Consider the following 13526-nt stretch of genomic DNA (forward strand, 5'->3'; position numbering starts at 1 on the left):
TTAGCTAAATTGAGTGGCAGACAATTTGAAGATGTTCTGAATGAAGAGCTTAGTAGAATAAGTGATTCTGTTACTGCTCAGTCTGTGAGGGTTGATCATGATCCACAGATGGAACCTGAAGGGCCTCTTCTGCCCAGTGGCCCAGCAATATTGCCTAGTGAGGGTATTCAAACAGATTTGTGTACATTTCCTGTAAACACAAGCCCTCGACCACCTAAGTCAGTTGTGAATCTGGATAATGTCCTGGGACCCAGTACTCCCATAATGCTTTCACCCAGTCAACTTACCAATTCAGAAGTTCAGCGCATGGTCGTAGAACATGTCGTCAAGAGCAACAAATTGGCCACACAGTCTCATGCCCCATTAAAGCTTAAGACCTTTTCTGGCAAAACACCTATTCCAAACTTTGAGGTTGACTTTGATACATGGCGTGCTAATGTGGATCTTTACAGGAATGACCCCACGATTTCCGATGCATTGGTGGTGAGGAGAATTCTTGGAAGCCTTGCATCTCCAGCTTCCAACATAGTCAAACCATTAGGACCCTTGGCATCATCCAAAGCCTACCTTGACTTACTCGATTCTGCTTTTGCTGTTGTTGCAGATGGGGATGAGCTCTTTGCTGCATTCTTAAACCTCAACCAAAATGCAGGGGAAGAGACATCTGATTTCCTTCATCGGCTTCATACAGAGCTGAGCTCTCTGGTGAGAAGGAATGGCTTTGCCGCCACTGACATGGACAGGCAACTTCTGAGACAGTTTTGTTGGGGGTGTTGGAATAATGCTCTTATTGCGAACCTTCAGCTTGAACAACGTAAAAGCACCCCCCCACCAACGTTTCCAGAATTCCTGCTTATGTTGCGCACTGAAGAAGAACGACAAGCCACTAAAAGTAAGAGAATGAGACCGCACCTTGGGATTAAGGCAAAGGTTGCATCCAGTGTGCAGGGTACATGTAATCCTTGTTTGACCCAGTTTGACTTACCTGTAGAAGACAATTACAGCTCCTCCGCAGTCGTACAACCTCTGCAAAAGCAAATTGCTGAATTGCAAGCACAAATAGCAAGTCTCATGGCTTCTAAAGAAGAGAAAACTGTTAAAGGGGTCATATGATGTTTTTTAAAGATAATTATTTTGTGTATTTGGTGTAACAGAATATGTTGACATGCTTTAATGTTAAAAAAACACATTTTTTTCAAATACTGTACATTATTGTAGGTCCTCAACGCCCGGCCTCTCTCAAATGCTTCGTTTTCTACAAAGTCCCTCCTTCCGACAAGCGCAGTCTGCTCTGATTGGCCAGCTGACCCAGTGCATTGTGATTGGCCGAACACTGCAAGCACTCGTCGGAAATGTAACGCCCCTTACCATAATCGCGAGCTTCATCTTTCAAAATAAATGTAAAGACAGTAAATAATGTCATTAGTTTTACCATCAGTTCAAGCCCGAAAGGGGAACAGACACAGTAATGATGCAGTACACAAGCCGCGGTTAAGACAGCTGACTCTAATGTGATGTGACGCTGTCTTTCTCTCTCTCTCTCTCTCACACACACACACATGCGCGCGCACACACATACACACACACACACGATGCGCAAAACTCCGCATTTGAACAGTCAATAGCAAATACTTAAACTAATAACAAAAAAACAGTAGCTGATTCAGAAGCGCCACATTGTCATAGCAAAGTCAGAATTAAAACTTGAAATCGCATCATATGACCCCTTTAAAGAGAAAAAAACAAAGAGGTCAAAACAAATTGATAAGCAAGACAAAAAACAAATAAAACAAACTCCTGCGGTCAATTCAAAACCTAAACCTTGGTACTGCTTCCGATGTGGTGAGGATGGCCATATCGTCTCCTCCTGTAGCAATCCACCAAACTCAACATTCGTGCAAGCTAAGAAAAAGGAACTTAAAGAAAAGCAAAAAGCTTGGGATATGCAAAATGGTGCTGTAGGGATGCAGGATTTAAACGAGTAGAGGCTTCTGTCGTGGGACACACAGGGGCCATACATAACTTATGTCCCATACCTGAGAGAGTATTGAAATGTGCAATTAAGACACAGACTGTCCAAGAAGGCAGGAAACTGCCAAGGCGACTAATTGGAGAAAAGTGCACTGCTGTAGTTGAGATATCTGGGACAGAATGCAACTGTTTACTTGATACAGGGTCTCAGGTAACTACTGTAGCACAATCCTTCTATAGTCGCTGTCTTTCTGATCAGCCTGTTCAGCCCATTGATCAATTACTTACTGTGGAAGGGGCAAATGGTCAGTCAGTGCCATATTTAGGATACACTGAAATTTGCATTAAGTTCCCTAAGGACTTCCTTCAGTCTCAGCCTGAGATACCTACCCTTGACTTAGTAGTCCCAGACATTAGGTCGAGTGGTGAAGTTCCTCTGATAATTGGCACCAACACTTTGGATGCTGTGTACGAACAGTGCAGTGATGAAACTCCAACTCTAAGCAGTTCCCCCCTGCTGTGGCTACATTCAGGTCTGGAGAACATTGAATAAAAGACAAAAACAAGCCACAAGTGGTAGACTTAGCTTCGTGAAATTCAAAGGACAGACCCAAGAAGTTCTCCCAGCAGGCCAAAAGACTTTACTTAAGGGGTACATAGTTCAAGCTGCTTCAACAAAGGATGAAGCATGGGCTTTACTTGAACAGCCTTCAGGATCGGTCCTTCCTAGCGGGGTGTTTGTTGATAATTGCCTCATTACTCTTCCTAAGCACAGCCCTTTTAAGGTACCGGTTTCTTTGAGGAATAAGACTGACCATGATATCATCCTCCCTCGTAACTGTATCTTGGCTGAACTCCGTGTTCCTCAGAGGATAATTTCAGATTCTTGTAAGAATGAACAGGAATTTACTGCCGCAAGTTGTTCCAGTCTGCAAAGACAAACTCCCGACCCCGAATTGCAGTTAGACTTTGGGGAATCCCCATTACCGCAACATTGGAGGGACCGGATAACACAAAGGTTGAATTCCTTTTCTGATGTCTTTTCCCATCACAAACTTGACTTCGGCCATGCAACCAAAATAAAACATTGTATAAAGCTGATGGATCCTACTCCCTTTAAGCAGTGACCACGACCAATCCACCCCCGGGACTTCGAGGCAGTAAAGAAACACTTGCAAACCTTGGCAGAAGCAGGCATAATTAGAGAATCTTAGTCTCCATTCGCATCCCCAATAGTCGTCGTTCGCAAAAAGAATGGTGACGTACGGCTGTGCGTGGACTATAGAAATTTGAACATGCAAACTATACGAGATGCCTATGTGCTGCCAAATCTCGAAGAGTCATTTTCTGCTCTTGCTGGATCACAGTGGTTTTCTGTGATGGATTTAAAGTCTGGATACTATCAAGTCGAGATGGAGGAAGAAGACAAGGCCAAGACGGCCTTTGAATGTCCTGTAGGCTTCTGGGAGTTTAATCGCATGCCTCAAGGGGTAACTAACGCTCCCAGTACTTTCCAACGCCTAATGGAAAAATCTATGGAGGACATCCATTTAAAGGAGGTTCTTGTCTTCTTAGATGACTTGATTGTCTACTCCGACACTTTGGAAGAGCAGGAGACCAGGCTCCTGCATGTACTTAACCGTCTCAGAGATTATGGACTAAAGTTGTCTCCCGATAAGTGCACATTTTTTCAGACATCCGTCCGCTACCTGGGACATGTTGTCTCTAGAGAAGGCGTAAGGACAGATCCTGAGAAAATTCAAGCGTTAACAACCTGGCTGAGACCCCAGAATTTAAAATAACTTAGATCGTTCCTTGGATTCTCAGGATATTATAGACGTGTTTCATAAAGGATTACTCAAAAGTCGTCAAACCCCTGACTAATCTCACAGCTGGATATCCTCCTCAGCGGAAAGGGGGAAGGGTAACAGCTAGAGACAAAACGTATTTAAACACAAAAGAGCCTTTTGCAGAACGCTGGAGCCCAGAGCGTCAGACAGCATTCGATGAGATAATCAATAAGTTAGTGACTGCTCCTGTTCTTGGCTTTGCTGATCCTAAGCTGTCATATATATTACATACGGACGCAAGCATGACAGGGTTGGGTGCAGCCCTGTACCAAGAGCAGAACGGGCAAGCTTGGGTCATTGCTTATGCGAGTCGAGGGCTGACTCGAAGGGAATCTAAATACCCTGCTCACAAGCTCGAATTTTTAGCCCTTAAATGGGCCATCGTCCAGAAGTTCCATGATTATTTATATGGCAGTCACTTCACAGTAGTTACTGATAACAATCCGTTAACGTACCTTCTCACAACTGCCAAGCTGGACACAGCAAGCTACCGCTGGCTTGCTGCTCTATCTACATTCACTTTTGACATCAAGTATAGGGCAGGTAAACACAATGGAGACGCTGATGGGTTGTCGAGAAGACCCCACGGTGATCTGCAGGACGATATTGCATCTAAAGAGGAGAGACAGAAAATCAAGAGGTTTACTTCCCATCTTTTGGAATCCTCTAGTCCTGTGAATGAACTTGACATGGGAACTGTTCAGGCAGCATGCCAAAGGCATCTTATCAATCAAAATTTCCCTCTCGACCATTCCCTTGGCTATGTAGAGTCATTGGCCATTCAACCTACTGCCATTCCTATCAACTTTGAAGAACAAGAAATTGAGTGTGGCATCTCGTCTTTGCCAAAGTACAGTGAAGCGGATCTAATGAGGTTTCAAGGAGAAGATTCTGCCATTCGTCAGGCACTCAATCTCTTAAAATCTGGCCAAGATTTGCCAAAGAATTTCAAAGCTGATGATCCTAATCTTCAGTTGATTCTTAAGGAATGGAATCGCCTTCAAATTAGGGGCGGGCTCTTGTACCGGACGCGCCTGTGCAATGGCCACACAGTATTCCAGCTCATACTTCCTGAAGTTTTGCGGCCCATTGTTCTCCACAGCCTCCATGATGAAATGGGCCATTTAGGAATCGAGCGTACAAATGACCTTGTCAGGTCAAGATTCTATTGGCCAAAAATGTCCTTGGACGTGGAGCGGAAGATAAAAACATGTGAGAGGTGTGTAAAGAGAAAAACACAACCAGACAAGGCTGCTCCCCTTGTAAACATGCACAACGAGACCAATGGAATTGGTGTGCATGGATTTCCTTTCCCTGGAACCAGACAGCCAGAACACAAAAGACATACTCGTCATTACCGACCATTTCACAAAATATGCGGTAGCCGTTCCTACAAGAGATCAAAAATCCACTACTGTTGCCAAGTGTTTGTGGGAGCAATTCCTTGTGCATTATGGTTTTCCGGAACGGCTGCACGGTGACCAGGGAAGGGATTTTGAGTCTCACATCATAAAAGAGTTGTGTGCCATCACAGGTATTCGGAAAGTAAGAACTAGCCCATACCATCCCCGAGAAAACCCAGTAGAGCGATTTAATCACACTCTCCTCAGCATGCTGGGCACTTTGCAGAACAACGAGAAGACTCATTGGCGTGACTATGTGAAGCCCTTAACACATGCGTACAACTGTACAAAAAATGATGTTACAGGGTTTTCACCCTACGAGCTCATGTTTGGGCGACAGCCAAGGTTGCCTGTGGATATCGCTTTTGGGTTAACTGTCCAAGACTCTAAAAAAGATTGTCATTCCCAATATGTCAAGAATTTGAAGTCACGGCTTAAACACAGCTATGACGTTGCCATTGAAAATGCCAAGAAAGTTGCCGGAAGGAACACGCAACGGTTTGATAAGTTTATGAGGGAGTCAACCTTGGAGGTAGGGGATAGAGTACTGGTGCGGAACTTACGACTACGTAACAAGCACAAACTCGCTGACCGATGGGAATCTACAATTTATGTAGTGATCAGACGGATGGGAGACTTACCGATATATTCCGTGAGGCCTGAAAACGCAGATGGACCTGTACGAACGTTGCACCGCGATCACCTCCTACCCTGCGGGTTCCTTCCTGAAATGAGAGAAACAGAAGAATCAATTAGTCCAGCCAAGAAGCCAAGGACAAGACAAAATGATGTTCAGTCCGAGGAAGAACCTGTTGAGTCAGATGGAGAAGATTATTGACAACCATCACCTGCTGTGTTAGAGCCTACAGAAAGGCGGATTGTGGAAGTGTATGAAGTGCCCAAAAGGCATTTTGCACCTCTTCTACTGGATACAGGGAACTTACCAAGATGTACTCAAGGTGAGCTCAGTCAAGACCCAAGTACAGGAGAGCAATCAGCACCTGGTGAAACACTCACAGAGATTTCTTCTGGTGACACAGTTGCCAAAAATTTGCTAGGAAATGGAATCGAGTTCCAGAACCCAGATGACTCCTTGGAAGCTAGAGGTGAAAAATACAACTTGCCTGAGACATCAATGGAGGGCACAGTGGAGGCAGTATCTAGATAATCACCTGAGCAGAGCTTACTTGTTCCTGATTCATCCAATGGGCAATGCGTAGATCTCAAAGATTCTGAAAAGCAACACAGTAAGCCAAGGGATGATGTTAGAAGTATACCAGATGAGAGTCTTGAAGATTGTCCTGTACGTAGATTGGGAAGAATTCGCAGACCACCCGGAGTATTTCATTATTCAGAGTTAGGGAAACCCCTAATTTCCTTTGCACAGACTTTGTTAGAAGGATTTCATAAAGCATTTGTTGACACTCTGAATGACAGTCAGAACATGATTCCAAGGAACATATCATTTAAATGAGTATCATATCATTTAAAATACTTGAGGGACTCATGTCAATTTAGTGGGGGAGGATGTAACCCCTATGCAAAATCCCTATAAAAGAAAAATATGAATGGTTTTGTGGCATATTTGTAAGAACTCATTATCATTAATTGTGCCTTTAAGTCACCTTGGTCTGTGAAACCTGATATCAGAAAATCTGCCTGGTAACAAGAGTGTGTTAGCAGATGGAAATTTGCTATTGGTGGAAAAAAACAAGAAGCTCCGCCCTTTTGCTGGGGCGATACGAGCGAGTATTGTCACGGTGCAGGGTGCCTTCTCGGCTTCCCCTGCGGTCTGTGTTGTCCTGTCATGTTCGGTAGCTCGTGGTCTGGGCAATCAGCGCTGATCTCGCAGCGGGGGTTCGCGGATCATGAGCTGACTCTCCCCTACCTGTCGCTCATTCCCCCACTCCCTTATATGTCTCTGCTTGTCTGTCCTTCGTCGTGAGTAGATTGTTTTGTCCTTGCTCGTGTCTTTGTGTGACTTGTGTGTGCAAGCATCAGTGTCTGACCCTCTGTTCTCCTGTGCTCAAGGACTCGTAATACGGAGATCCGGCCGCTCGAGTGGTCCGCAGTGTCTGCCAGCCAGCTCTGGAATCTCCGCTCACTTGAGCAGCAGTTGGCTATTGTTTATGTTATTTTGTGTTTTGTGGCGAGAATAAAGACCCTCCTTTCTCACTACTCTGCATCTGATGCAGCAGCAGCTTCTCGTCGCGCTTACTCGGAGATTTCTCTCCAACTCAACCAGCTAGCAGAACGGCTGGACCAGCTGCAGGCCAGCCCTTCGGCAGCCCGGGCTGGCACACCCGCGCCTGGCTCTGAAGGCGCCGTTCCTCGCCACGCGGAACCGTGGCTTAATCCGCCCGCTCCATACTCGGGTGAGCCCAACTCATGTCGGTCATTCCTGTCCCAATGCTCGCTGACTTTCACTCTCCAGCCTTCTTGTTTCCCCACGGAGCAATCCAGGGTAGCGTTCGTCATCACGCTCTTGGTGGGTCAAGCGAGAGAGTGGGGAACGGCCATGTGGGATAGCGAGCATGACTGCTGTTTGTCCTTTGAGGCATTCTAGAAAGGAGTTGCGCAAGGTGTTCAATCGCTCAGCGCGGGGAATTGAGGCGGCACGAGCCCTGTCGCTGCTCCAGCAGGGACAGCAGTCCGTGTCCGGTTACTCCATTGAATTCCGCACGCTCGCCGCATCCTCCGGCTGGAATGAGAAGGCACTCTGGGATCACTTCCTCCACGGCCTGGCTGAGCACGTGAAGGACAAGATCTATTCCCTTGAGCTGCCTTCTGGCTTGGATGGGTTGGTCGATCTCGCCATTCGGGTCGACAACCGGATGACTCTCCGTTCCCGGCACCAAAGAGGGGGGATTCCCCACCAGCACGTCACTGGGGCGGAGTTAGTAGCGGCGTGTGACACGCTGTCTCAACGCCTCATCCTCCCGGAGGAGGAGCCCATGCAAGTCGGGAGAGCACGGCTGACCATAGGGGAGCGACGGTGTCGCCTGGCCAATCAGCTGTGTCTCTACTGCGGGGAGGCGGGCCATGTTGCAGCGGCGTGCCCTGTTGCGGGGCGACGCTTATCACACAGGGGAGAGCGCATGGTGAGCGTCACTACTACTCGACTGCCATCTGGTGGTCGGTCAGAGTTTCAAGCGTCATTACAATTTGGGGGAGCTGTCTTCCAAGTTTCCGCGTTAATCGACTCTGGAGCGGAGGGCGACTTCATGGATTCCAGATTGGCTACACGTCTGGGGATTTCGTCCGTTGCCCTGGCCGAACCTATTTCTGCCAGGACCCTTTGTGGCACCCATCTCACTAATATTACCCACGTCACTAAGTTCGTTACGCTAACCTTGTCTGGTAATCATGCCGAGGAGATCCGATTCCTCCTTATTCATTCGCCCACCACTCCAGTGGTGTTGGGTCACACCTGGTTGATTAAACATAACCCCCATATTGATTGGGCTCGCGGGTCTATTTTGGCTTGGAGCCCTTTCTGTTTAGCTCAGTGTTTAGGTGCTGCATTTTCCCCAGTCTTGTCTTGTTCTGTGTTGCAGGAGGAGCCGGTGAGCCTGGCGGATGAACCGGAGGCTTACCATGACTTGAGAGCGGTTTTCAGTAAGTCCCGAGCTTCATCTCTGCCTCCGCATCGCCCGTACGACTGTGCGATTGACCTGTTGCCTGGCACTTCTCCACCTAAGGGGCGCCTATACTCTCTGTCCGGTCCGGAGAGAGAGACCATGGAGAGGTATATACACGATTCTCTGGAAGCTGGCATTATCCGTCCCTCTTCCTCTCCAGCTGTGGCGGGGTTCTTCTTTGTGGAGAAGAAGGATGGTTCGCTGCGCCCCTGCATTGACTATGTTTAGCTCAGTGTTTAGGTGCTGCATTTTCTCCTGTCTTGTCTTGTTCTGTGTTGCAGGAGGAGCCGGTGAGCCTGGCGGATGTACCGGAGGCTTACCATGACTTGAGAGCGGTTTTCAGTAAGTCCCGAGCTTCATCTCTGCCTCCGCACCGCCCGTACGACTGTGCGATAGACCTGTTGCCTGGCACTTCTCCTCCTAAGGGGCGCCTTTACTCTCTGTCCGGTCCTGAGAGGGAGGCCATGACAAGGTATATTCACGATTCTCAGGTAGCAGGCATCATCCGACCCTCTTCCTCTCCGGCTGGGGCGGGGTTCTTCTCCAGGGGGACGAATGGAAGACCGCCTTTAACACCCATACGGGGCATTTTGAGTATTTGGTTATGCCCTTCGGGCTTTCTAACTCACCGGCGGTCTTTCAGGCACTCGTCAACGACGTGCTTAGAGACATGGTCGATCGGTTTGTTTTTGTTTACATCGATGACATCCTGATCTTCTCCCAGAACGAGCGCGAGCATGTCCAGCACGTCAGGCGAGTGCTCCAGCGGCTGCTGGAGAATCGTCTATTCGTCAAGTTGGGTGTGTGGTCAGAGAGTCTGGTTGTCGTCTAAGGACATCAACTTCAGACTGCCCTCACGTAAACTGGGACCCAAATTTGTTGGACCGTTTATGATCACTAAGGTGCTCAGTCCGGTGTCGGTGCGACTCAAATTAACCCCGCAGTTTAAAAGGATCCACCCAGTTTTCCATGTTTCCAAAATCAAACCCGTCTTTCGCTCACCCCTTCAGCCCTTGACCTCCGCCCCTCCGCCTCCCAGGCTTATAGAGGGGTCGCCAGCCTAAACTGTGCGGCGGCTCATTGATGTGAGGCGTAGGGGTAGAGGTTACCAATACCTGGTAGACTGGGAGGGGTATGGTCCGGAGGAGAGATGTTGGATTCCGGCTCGCGACATTCTGGATCGCGCTCTCATCAATCAGTTTCATCAGCGTCATGGTAGGTCCTCCGGGGACGCCAGGAGGCATCCCTGAGGTGGGGGGTACTGTCACGGTGCAGGGTGCCTTCTCGGCTTCCCCTGCGGTCTGTGTTGTCCTGTCATGTTCGGTAGCTCGTGGTCTGGGCAATCAGCGCTGATCTCGCAGCGGGGGTTCGTGGATCACGAGCTGACTCTCTCCCACCTGTTGCTCATTCCCCCGCTCCTTTATATGTCTCTGCCTGTCTGTCCTTCGTCGTGAGTAGATTGTTTTGTCCTTGCTCGTGTCTTTGTGTGACTTGTGTGTGCAAGCATCAGTGTCTGACCCTCTGTTCTCCTGTGCTCAAGGACTCGTAATACGGAGATCCGGCCGCTCGAGTGGTCCGCAGTGTCTGCCGGCCAGCTCTGGAATCTCCGCTCACTTGAGCAGCAGTTAACTATTGTTTATGTTATTTTGTGTTTTGTGGCGAGAATAAAGACCCTCCTTTCTCACTACTCTGCATCTGAGTCCTCTCTCTATCCCAGACCCTGACAAGTATTGGCAGAGAGTGATGAAATGATCTGTCGTTGAGATGCAGGGAAGTTTGAATTGATTACTCTATAAATGCATTGTATTTACATAAATTGCAAACTGATAATCACTCTAAAAAGATGATTGAGGCTGTCATGAACACTTGAACCATTGGATTGAAGCTGTATTTTGTCAGGTGTGAACTTGAATCTCGGTGAGTGTGAACAAGCTTAAAGAGTTTAAACGATCTAACATTAACTCCCAAGTAGTTAAAAGAGGAGATTCATATTGTTGTATTTTGTCTCTGTTTTTTTTTTCATGTTATGATCAAATTATTTATGTGAGTTTTGAAAGAATTATCACCTCGATGTGTACAAACGAATGCTGTAATGTTGAGCAGCAATTTTAATGCATGGTTGAGGACACGTAATGTGATATTGTGATTTGAGAAACGTGAGTATTATCGACTTGATGTAAGAGTTGTATGCATAGTTAAAAGCTATGTTGAATATTATTAATTAGTTAGAGTGAAGTCACGTCGTTGACAAATTCACTGTGAGCTTTATCTATCTCAAATATGTATGTTGAGTGAATTGAGCACATGATTGTGAATGTTTAAGGAATTAAATTCATGATTTAAATTCATTAATAATGTTTAAAAAAGAGTTTAATGTACATTAAGGTCCATATAAATTGATTGTGAGTTGATTGAGTAATATGATATGGATGTGCCTGTTTTATTGCAGGCCAGGATTTTTGTATGCATTTGAATTCTTCCGGAGGGAAGATGGTGAGCCAACCACCCTTGATCGTTGGATCCATGTAGTCATCGATTGCTGCTGGATGTCTCATGTGATAACATTGTGCGGTAGGATCTCGGTGGACCCTTGAATGCAGTTTTTTCCCTTTCTCCTAAATTCCAGATTGGGATTGGATAGAACATTTTTCTTGTTGAATTATTTTATTTTTATTTTGCTTTACCTTGTTTTTTGGAACCAAAAGACAGAACTGATTTCCACTAAAGGAAACAATTTTTTTGGTAATTTGAAAGACTGGACTGAGGAACTTTAAGAAAAAAGGAAGGAGACACATACACTGATTGCGCACCACACTTTATTGATGTTCTTGTGATAACAATTGTGTTGTTACTTCAATACAGTTCTTGCAAAATGGTAATTTGTGTGGTTATCAATAACTTCTGGTTGTGCCATTCACTATACTAGAATTCAGTGACCCTGAGTTGAGTATCCGAACCTAGTGTGTACTTGCCCTTTAGAGGAGGGTTACATAAGCATAATCACCGTAGAAAATATTTAAAAAAAAAAAAAAAAATAAAAACACTGTCCTCACAGGACAGTTTAAACAGTGATGCATTATCACAGAAAGGGTTTTCAGTTTTATATCTGCAGCGAGACAGGCGTACAGTGAGTCTTGTCAGAATTGTCAATGCAGGTACTGACACCCCCCAGGCTAATGCTGATAGTTTAAGCACCATTTTATGGCTGTGTATCGCAGTGGATTGCATATAGCCACATATCTGTCAAAGGCCATGATCATTAGCACAGTGTGGCTTACAGTTGGAAATGTGTGAACAAAGTAAGCTTGAACAACACACTCCACATATGTCATATAGTGCTCTGAGGCTTCCATTAAAATGTCCTGTAGTAAGCGTAGCATAATGACAGTGGTCCCTAGGATATCATTCATTGGCAGAAGTTGCAGAACCGAAAATGCATAGGGTGATTTAAATTCTTGTCAGTTGAGATCAGTATTATAAGACCAATATTACATCCCATTGGAAAAAATATAAACCAAAAGAAGCAGGATGAAAACAGGATAGGAGGACTGATGTGTAACTTTCAGTCCCTCCATGAGGAGAATGTTGTTTGTGAATGTCAGGTTGTCCATTAGTTGTGCTACACAAAACCTGCAAAAAGAGTAACAAACAGACCTGTCACTGTTTTTTCCCCATAAATAAATCTGTTATGATGCATATTTTGTAATTAACAAACATTGTTTGCTGTCCATTCAGTTTTACACTCTGCACTAACTGCATGTTTTTAAAAGCACACAACCATTCTGAACCGTATTAGCACCACAAGTAACTTATACAATTAAAGATCCTTGAATCTTTCACTTTAAACTTACAGTATGCAGGCTAATACCTGGTATTTATATGTCTAACAACATTAGCATCTAGTATTTCATACTTGCACCAGAAGTATTCGGAGACTGAGCAATTCAGTTACCAAGATTGAATTATTGCTTAACAGATGTCAAGTTGACTGATCTTGAGTAGTAGTCAACTCTATCAAAATTTAGTATCACATATCAACTTGTTCTTTGAAGAAACCTTGAACTGCCCTTGGCAGTTAATACTGTATTGATGTTGTCATCACCCAAGAGGGGAAAAAAATAGTACCTGGTGACATGCTTAACAACCACTGATAACTCTGGTGGTTATCTTTGGTGTACTTACCTGTAGGGGTCATGTGTCTCTTTGTTATGTTTGCCAGTATGGCTCAAGGCAAGGACACTTAGGCCCAATCCCAATTCTATTTTATACCCCTCCGCCCACCCCTTCCCCAGAGTGTCAAGGGGTAGGGGTGAAAATATTCCCCTAAGAATTGGGACACCACTACTATACGTCACACGTCATCATATGTCGTCTAGCTCCTACAATACACACACCTATATTGGTGTGCTGGTGTGCATTAGAGCCTTTAATTACCGTTCAGAAAACCGTTCACCGTACAGAAACTTGTCAACGCTGCCCCACGACTTATTAATAACAGTTTAAATACTGAATCGCTACATTATATTTTCCAGCAACGAGAGGATAACATTTTTGTAATTTTTTCGCTGTTTTTGAAGTAAACTCACTCTAAAACGAGAAACACACAGAAGCGCATGCATGCAACTTTCATCTCTCTCTCTCTCTCTCTCTCTCTCTCTCTC

At 45.6% G+C, this 13526-nt stretch overlaps 1 pseudogene; it reads right to left on the minus strand.

Annotated features, from left to right (window-relative positions):
• Window positions 1-12776, minus strand: LOC107655717 (olfactory receptor 4E1-like; annotated as a pseudogene).
• Between the last annotated feature and the right edge of the window lie 750 nt (window positions 12777-13526).

This window comes from Sinocyclocheilus anshuiensis, unplaced genomic scaffold (assembly GCF_001515605.1).
Source record: "Sinocyclocheilus anshuiensis isolate Anshui unplaced genomic scaffold, SAMN03320099.WGS_v1.1 scaffold1583, whole genome shotgun sequence".
NCBI lineage: Eukaryota > Metazoa > Chordata > Actinopteri > Cypriniformes > Cyprinidae > Sinocyclocheilus > Sinocyclocheilus anshuiensis.